Source organism: Suricata suricatta, chromosome X (genome assembly GCF_006229205.1).
Source record: "Suricata suricatta isolate VVHF042 chromosome X, meerkat_22Aug2017_6uvM2_HiC, whole genome shotgun sequence".
NCBI classification, from domain to species: Eukaryota; Metazoa; Chordata; class Mammalia; order Carnivora; family Herpestidae; genus Suricata; species Suricata suricatta.
Window position 1 is genome coordinate 100313319 of NC_043717.1, and position 9383 is coordinate 100322701.

Below are 9383 nucleotides of genomic sequence, written 5' to 3' on the forward strand. Positions count from 1 at the left end.
TACATAGTATTCATAAGCTATCATTGCTGCTATTGCTGTTAGGAGTAACAGTTGTTGAAGTAGTAATAGGAGTAGTGGTATTACACACCAGTCCCTAATTTTGACTCTCTCATTTATTCATATGACCTGGGGCATCTTCTGTGTCTCTACTTTCTTTTTTTTAATTTTTTATTTATTTTATTTTATTTTATTTTAATTCCAGTCTGGTGGACATACAATGTTATATTAGTTTCAGGTGGACAAGACAGTGATTGCACACTTCCATACAACACCTGGTGCTCATCATGACAAGTGCCCTCCTTAGTCCCCGTCACCTATCTTACCCATCTCACACCCCCTGCCCCTCTGGTTACCATAAGTTTGTTCTCTACAGTCAAGAGTCTGTTTCTTGCTTTGTCTCTCTCTCTTTCTCCTTTGCTTGTTTGTTTTGTTTCTTAGATTCCACATATGAGTGAATCATATGGTATTTGTCTTTCTGTGACTTATTTCATATAGAATTATACCCTCCAGTTCCATTCATGTTGTTGCAAATGGCAGGATTCATTCCTTTTTATGGCTGAATAATATCTGCTTCTGTGTGTGGTGTGTGTTTGTGTGTGTGTGTGTGTGTGTGTGTGTGTGTGTGTGTGTGTGTGTGTTTGCCAGCTCTTCTTTGTTCATTCATCCATGGATGGACACTAGACTGCTTCCATAATGTGGCTATTGTAAATAATGCTTCTACAAACATGGGGTGCATGTACTCCTTTGAATTAGTGTTTTTGTATTTTGGGAGTAAATACCCAGTAGTGTGATTAATGGATCAAAGAGTAGATCTACTTTTAAATTGGGGGAGGGGGAACCTCCACACTGTTTTCCACAGCGGCTATCCCAGTTTGCATTCCCACCAACAGTGCAAGAGGGTTCCTTTTTCTCCACATCCTCACCAACACTTGCTGTTTCTTGTGTTGTTGATTTTGGCCGTTTGACAGGAATGAGGTGATGTCTCATTGTAGTTGAGATGAGATTACACGTGATGATGAGTGATGTTGAACATCATTTCATGTGTTTGTTGGCCATCTGGATGTCGTCCTTGAAGAAGTGTCTGTTCATGTCTTCTACCTATTTCTTAAATAGATTATTTGGTTTTTGGGTGTTGAGTTGTCTACATTCTTTATGTATTTAGGATACTAACCCTTTATTGGTATATCATTTGCAAATTTTTTTCCATTCAGTAGGTTGCCTTTTAGTTTTGTTGGTTGTTTCCTTCACTGTGCAGAATATTTTATTTTTATATAGTCCTAGTAGTTTATTTTTGCTTTTATTTTCTTTGCCTCAGGAAACATATCTAGAAAAATGTTGCTATGGCCCATGTCAGAGACATTACTGCCTGTGCTCTCTTCTAGGATTTAGATGGTTTCTTATCTCACATTTAGGTCTTTGATACATTTTGAGTTTATTTTTGTGTATGGTGTAAGACAGTGGTGCAGTTTTATTCTTTTGTGTGTAGCTGATCAGTTTTTCCAACACTATTTGTTGTAGACACTGTCTTTCTCCCATTGCATAAACTTTCCTGCTTTGTCAAAGATTAATTGACCACATAACTGTGGGTTTATTTCTCGGTTTTCTATTTTGTTCTGTTGATCGATGCATCTGTGTTTGTGCCATTACCATTCTCTTTTGAGGACTACAGCTTTGTAGTGTAATTTGAAGTCTGAAATTGTGATACCTCCAGCTTTGCTTTACTTTTTCAAGATTGCTTTGGCTATTTGGGCTCTTTCCTGGTTCCATACAAATTTTAGGACTGTTTGTTTTATGTGTCTCTCTTTTTCTTATCTATAAAATGGCAGTGCCAATACACCTGCCCTCGTTAACCCTAGATTAGGCTAACTTAGAATCAGACTGAAATGCCCATGGAAGTACTTGTGAGCTGTAAAGCCTAAAACAGACGTAAGAGCGTAGAGTCTGGGCAGCAACCACTTGCCTAGGGGTCCCAGGGACCTGAGTTAAGCTCAACAGTGAGGCTGCTCTGGCCCATGACTATAGAGCAGGTATCTCTGATGGTTCTAAAGCCAGAAAATCAGGGCCTCCAAAATTTCAAGAGCCCTACCAGTGCATCACCTTGCTGTCAAAAGGGCTGAGTCAAGGCGCTTGGATGGAAATCACAGATATGCACCAGGGCAAGAGGGTTGAGTAAAGAGGAGAGGAAGTGTAGCTGGGAAAGATCCTCTGAGCCCCTGGGGCAATGTCACAGGGCTTTTCTAGGGCACCTGCAGCTACATCCGATCAGAGGAGGAAATGGCCAAGGATGGTAGCCACTGCAGACTACCACAGAAGTTTTCTTATTGCCTAGAATGGAAATGTATTTAGAGTTGCCATTACCTGGATAAGAAAAGGGAACTGTTGTCCCCACTGTGTGAAGGAACTCATTTTCTCGGAAGTAAAGAGGGAAAGTGGCACAACAGAGATTTTGAGGAGGTCTGGAAATACTGTATGGCTTTTAAGTATGTAAGAATGCCTGCCAGTGACTTGCATGGTAAGTCCTCACGGCCTTAGATAAAAGGTTTTGCTATACTACAATGGAGAGATGAAGGTAACACTTCAAACAAGGTCACAGGAGATGCCTTTCAAAATATCTTGGCAATGTCTCCTGCCACTGATGGGACGTGGTGATCCATGGTTTGCATTACTTCATACATCAGAGATTGCTGAAGACTTTATCTCTTGTGGGTGATGGAAGCAAGGATGGGGGTGTAGCTTTGAAGGAACGAGTGTCCAGGAGAAGGCTGTTTTCTGGCCAAGATGATACAGTATATTTGGTTGTGTATCTCTGTTGGGAAATAAGGGGTTACTGTGTTGTGCCAAAATGAAGGCATGAAGTGGCTGGTATGTATTTGCACTATTTTGATTTTTTTTTTTTTTTGGCACCTGAGTTTGCCCACTACGTCCGGTCAGTGCCAAGGACTGAAGACCTAGTAAACCAATAACAAAGGGCCAATATGTGGTGTGAGACTTACAGCTGCTTAGCACCTTGACTTGAGGAAGCATGACAGGCTAGATCGGGAATGGAGACAAGGGACAAGTGTGCTGGCTGGGTGACTGTATGCACGTCATTGAACATGTTCATTATGAGAGCTTTTCATCACAAGAGAGCCTACAAAGGGGAGTTGGCTGTAGCACATAGAGGTTTGGGTGCAGGCACAGAGATCCATGAGATCCGTGAGAGGGTGAGGGGCTAGGGAGGGTGCAGTTGGGGGGGCTTCATGAACTAGTTGGATGGGGAGTTGTCTATGCAGGCATCTGTAACTGACTTAGTTAAGAACTGCTCAGGTTGGGAGAGGAGCTTTCTTGAGCTACCTGTAGCTCTATCTGAAATCCCTACTGTGTTTCCAGAGCAGCCAAGAGAGGCCATGCCCATTGGCAAAGGGAGACTGGGAATTCAGTAAAGATCTCATTTGTAAGACAGGAAGATTTCCACTGTTTCTCTTAGGACCCCAGTTGAGGCTGAGGACCAGAGAAGCACAGATGATAATGTAGTCTCAAGGTTGCAAAGAACCTGTAAAGGCCATTTAGCGCAATCCCTGTATCTTTGTTTTGAACTCTACAGTAAAGAGTTTCTTCTACCCTGGCGTGAACATCTCCAGTATGAGGAACTCCGTGTCTTCTGAGGCAGCCCATTCAGCCTCTGGCCACCATTATAGTTCTGTCTCCTGTGGGACTGAAATCTGCCTCCCCGGGATGCGCATTTTGAACCTGGGGCAAGTTACTTCCTGCTGACACATGACCCTCTTGATGATTGAAGACAGCTCCTTCCTGTCTCATTGCACTCTTCTCTTTGCCTAGGATAGTCTCTCTCTGCCATTCCCCATTTGACAATTTGGGCCCCTGTTACCCTTGTTTTCTCCTTCTTGACAGGGAACAAGAGTCAGGTACCCTCTCACCAATCTGACCAGTTGTTCCTTAATCTGAATATCATCTCTCTGTTGACCGCATGACATTTACGATCAGAAGGTTGACTCCTTCATAGTTTCCAAACACTCCCCTGCTGAAAATTAGGTCATCGTGGTACAGGGAAGAACGAAGTGGAGGGTAGAAAGTTATGTGGTATGTTGTCTTTTGTTAAGAGCTCTAGTATCTGTTTTTCTTTGACATATCCCTAATTTACTTACATATCATTTCATATGGAGTCTGGGAGCCTGAGAAAGTATGGAAAAGTAGACCTTAAATGGGGGTGAGGAGTGATTTTGAAACTTCCGTTCTTTCTTTATGTCCCCCTCCCCTGCCATAGTCTTAAGAACAAACAACATTACCTGTGAGTAGAGGAAAAGAGGACTCGGTCTCTAAAGAATACAGCAATTTGATTTTTTTTTTTTCTGCGTCTAGATCTTAGCTAATAAGCTTGTTCACCAGATAGGCTGAAAAGTGTGATATATCCTGTATCTGATTAACTCCAAACTAATCCCCAGTAGAAGGTAAAGAAGATGTGATATGATAGATCATGCTTCAGATAAATGAATGGGAGAAGGATCCGATGGGATACTACTTCTTGAGAATATTCACATTCCTGCTACATTTAAATACTCAGCATACATCACAGTAATCCCTCACTTAAAATTATGTAATTAACACTCTGTGCAAGGGTTATTTTACAACAAGAGGAGTGATAGCTACAAACATATTTATGGACACAGCAGACCACACTACTTAGTATTGGGAATGTTCTGGAAAGAAGAGCCATATGGGTGAAGACTTTGCTCGCATTGTACCATATTCACAATTACATATTCTGCCCCCTCCCCACACACCTCCTTGGCATTTACTACACTTACTGCTCTTTCCACCTTTCATGTTGGGACTGGAATTCCTACAGTTTCCAATCTCCTTCCTTGCCATTGCCCCACCTAAAGTGTCCTGAGGAAAACAGCCTGTAAGCTTCAAACACAAAACCGGATTCATCTTTAAAAGGAAACATAAATACATTTTCCCTGGGTAGGAGTTTTCTTAGTAGGAGAAATGATAAATACAATAGGCAGAGAGAAAGCTGAGCTAGAAGATCGAAAAGTAGAACTTCTACTCCTGAAGAAATGACCTCACTTTTCATTTGAATGAAACTTTTAAAAAGTTGTGAACATCAGATTTAATTTAAATATTCAGGAAACTATGTTTTCATTTTTTTAAATTAATTTATTGATTTTGACACAGAGCAAGAGAGAGAAGTGGAGGGGCAGAGAGAGAGGGAGAGAGAGAGAATCCCGAGCAAGTCAGCGTGAGAGCCTGATGCAGGGCTCGAATCCACAAAACGCGAGATCACAACCTGAGCCGAAACCAACAGTCTGACGCTCAGCTGACTGAGCCACCCAGGTGCCCCCAGGAAACTCTGTTTCTTGTGTAGAGAAAGTGAAGCCACGAGGTGGCCAAAGTATTTCATTTCGCTGTCACTTAATGGTAGCAGGTGAGCCTTTGATCTGGCAGTTCCTCAGGACATTTATATGATATTTGTCTTTCTCTGACTGACTGATTTCACTTAGCATAATACCCTCCAGTTCCATCCACGTAGTTGCAAATGGCAGGGTTTCATTCTTTGAAATTGCTTTTAGATGACAACCCTATAACATATCAAACATGAGGCGGTGTTCCACGTGACACACCCCTTCACTGATAGCAGGAATAGAAAACTTTTTTGTCATTGAGAGTTTTCTAAAATTCTCTGATTATCCTGGGTAATGGGGAATGGCAGGCAGAATACATTTTGAAGAGCTTCAATTTCCTTCCGTGGCTGGATGAACAATTTGCTGAGGTGGAGTTTCAGGGGAAACAAGAAGATTAGCTATGTATTTGATGCAGAGTATGAAAGGGCTTCTTAAAGAGATTAAATCAAAACCTGATTACGGTCCACTAATACTTTATTAATATAGCAGACCTTTTTTTTTTTTTTTTTTTTTTTTGCTTTTTAGGTTTTTCATTTAAACTTGTGTTTGGGAATATTATTAAACTTCTTGGGATTAAGGACTTTTAAAGCTCCTCATTTGCAAAACCCTATTATTCTGTTCCCTGCAGGGGCTCAGAAAGCCCTCTATGAGTTGGTCCCCACAGCCAGTCATTATTGCACCGGGGTGGGGGGGGGGCTTAGGCAAGACAAAGGGGAGCCCAAAGAGCCTTGGCAAGAATAGAGACTTTTCGTTTGTTTCTTGACCTTCACCATCGCATCCCCTCCTCCCCTCTCTGATTCCTGGCTCACGATTATTCTGGGGACAGAGCATGGTGCTTACCTTTTCTGGGGACAGAGCATGGTGCTTACCCCGAAGGAAGGAGAACTGTGACTCAGCCTCCTGAGTGAGCGTGTCCCAGTTCCCGATCCGGATGTATGGATACCACAGAGCAGCTTCTGGAAGGCTCCTCTGCCTTCATTTGGCTGTTCAAACTCATCTCATCCTTCAAGGCTCATCTGAAGTGCACCCTTACTGTCCCTTCCACCACAATCAAGAAACAGAATCTCCAGTGGTCTCTGGCATTCCCAACTCTGCCCACTCGGTAGCAGAACTTAAAAATCTTCTCAGCTCCAAGAGGAGGAGGAAGCGGAGAGTAAAGGTGTCACGCTTTCTTGTGGGGAAGGGTTCTCTGTCCCTAACATCCACAGGTCTTCTGTGTCTGTCGCTGCAGCCGCCACGCACGGTCATCTGCTCGTGTCTTGCTCAGGTGGCCCCCAAGTCCTGCCAGGGACCGGGCTTTGGGCAAGCCCCGTAATAAAGACCTTCTTGCATATTCTGGGCAGATATTTGAGTGTCTTGTAAATGTATGATGGACTGGGAGGGAAGGCTGCGTTTGACATTTTCTGGCAAAAAATTCACAGCCACCTCTTAGAGGGTACTGTAACCTTGGACAAGCAAGAAGGCATTATTTTCTGGGTAAATGGGGATTTTTCTCACCACTCTGTAACTAAAGCAAAATAAAGGAAAAGCACCCGTTGCTGTGGAAGCTAAAACCGTAGCTCCCATCCTTAAGTCCTGATTGCACGTGTTGGAGTTTATCACAACTGCCTGTCCTTTTGTCCCACCTCATCTCTGTGTCCCTTTCTCATTTTCACAGATGCAGGCAAAAATTATCTAAGAAAAATTATTAAGATATAAATCTATAAACAGATGTGCCTCCCATACTTTGCATATGCATGCCTTTGAACGCTTAGAGTTTTCAGATATTTCAGGAATTTGTCTGTTCCCTTCTCACACATGTAAGCGTGTTGGGGGGAGAAGTTATATTTACTTTACTTTTGTGTCCGTGGCAGGGCCGAGCACAGCACCTTGTGTACGAATGCTCAGTGAATGATTGAATGCCTGAAGGCCAGCACCCGTGTGTGTTTTGGTTTGTATCTCCATGTCGGCTCTTTGCTCAGTTATGTAGAGTAATAGCAACAAGCCATGGAGAAGCCGGTGCCGAGTGGGGCAGAACTGTCTCCAGGCTAACCCTGACATAAACCACTGAAGAGAATAAGTAAAAGAACAAAAAGGGACCCAAACACATTGGCCCATAACTTTCTCTGGGACACAACTGCATGTTGTTAGGGAAACACATGATGATAGTTAGGCATCTCTTTTTGGTGGGGAAACACTTTTTTTCTTTTTTAATTCTCAAGTTAGTTAACACACAGTATAGTCTTGACTTCAGGAACAGAAGCCAGTGATTCATCACTTATATATAACACCCAGTGCTCGTCCAACAAGCACCCTCCTTAATGCCCATCACCCATTTAGCCCATCGGCCCACCCACCTCCCCTCTATCAACCCCTAGTCTGTTCTCTGTTTTTAAGAGTCTCTTACGGTTTGCCTCCCTTTCTGTTTTTATCTTATTTTTCCTTCCCTGGGGGAAACACTTTTTAGTTACCACACACTCCTCAGTAATAGGCAGTTTGCAGTTAGTATTTAAGTAACCTTTACTGTTTCCTTAAACAACAGATGAAAGACTAAAGACGTGTGTGTAACCAACCAGTGGTCTTTAACACCCCTGATAAACCTTTTGTTTAACTCAGGTCTGTTAATGAGGCTTCTGATTACCCCTACCAGATGTGCGGATTGTTCCAGAAATCACTCTATTCAGCTGGGGACCTCTTGACTTAATTTGGCCCTGTACCTGTGGAAATTTACAGTTGTTGAGGCATCAAATAAGCTGTCCAAAGCCTGCTGTGCTAAAAAAAAAAAAAAAAAAAACCCAAAAAAGTAGAAATTTGGTATTTTAATTTCTAACGTAAAATGAAAAGCCTTTTGGTCAATTTCTGTTTTATTCAGCATTACAGAAAATACTTCTTTGCTAATCAAGAAAAGGGAGAATTAGCATGGACACCACCTTTTCAACAATAGTCTTTTTCAGGATAGAAAGAATGGCCTAAGATTCCAAAGGCTTTGTGCTATAACACACCCTCAGTGCAATCTGGTACAAGCCTGCTACCCTTGCGCCTTAATCGCTGTTAGTAGGTGATGGAGCTGGACCAAATATCAACTGGCCCTTCCAGCTGGCCCTTTCAGTGACTCTGCAGACGAGCATTACTTTATTGAAATGAGCATTGCTTTATTGCTCTGTGTAGCAGCACTGTGGATTGGTAGCCCATAGGGAGGTAAAAGCCATACCCATTTGGGGCGTATTCACTCAGACATACAGCCGTGCTGTTGGTCCAGAGTATATATTGTACGTGTAACATACACAGCATACTTCGAACACTTAGAATGGACACAAATTATTCCATGATTTTTTATATTGATTACACATTGAAATGATAAGATCTTGGATATATCTGGTTATATAACATACGTTATAGTATGGATTTACCTGTTACTTTCTGCTTTCTTCTTTGTACTATGGCAACAAGTTAAAATGATCTCCGCGACTCATATTATTATATTTCTCTTGGGCAGTCCTGGCACTCCTTCTCCATGTGACCTGAGTTCCAGGTACTTAAAAACCTCCCAAGGCTGAAACCATCCAAACCTGTGGTTCTCAGGCTGGATGTACTTCCGCATCACACGGGGGATCTTTTAAAAAATACAGACCCCCGTCCCCTCAGGGGTCTCATTCACCACATACAGCTCATAGTGATCTCAGTTCCGTGCTCCAAATGTCTTCCATGAGGCTGTAGGTGGCACGATCACGGAGAGACGGAGCCAGAAACACGCCCGGGGCTGGACAGCTGCCGGATGCAGTCGGCTGCGCCGCTCCAACAGGCTTAGCTCCCTGGACCCTCAGCTAGTTCTTAAGAGCAAAAGAGCCTTCTCCTAGCTCTTCCGTTGCGAAACATCAAGGAAACAGACACCAAACAGTAACTGGAATTAATTCTGTCTTAGCTGCTGCTTATTTGGGTTTCTGAAAATCAGCTTAGGGCATTCCAGCTGGCTTCCCAGGGAGATATTTGGCATTGCTT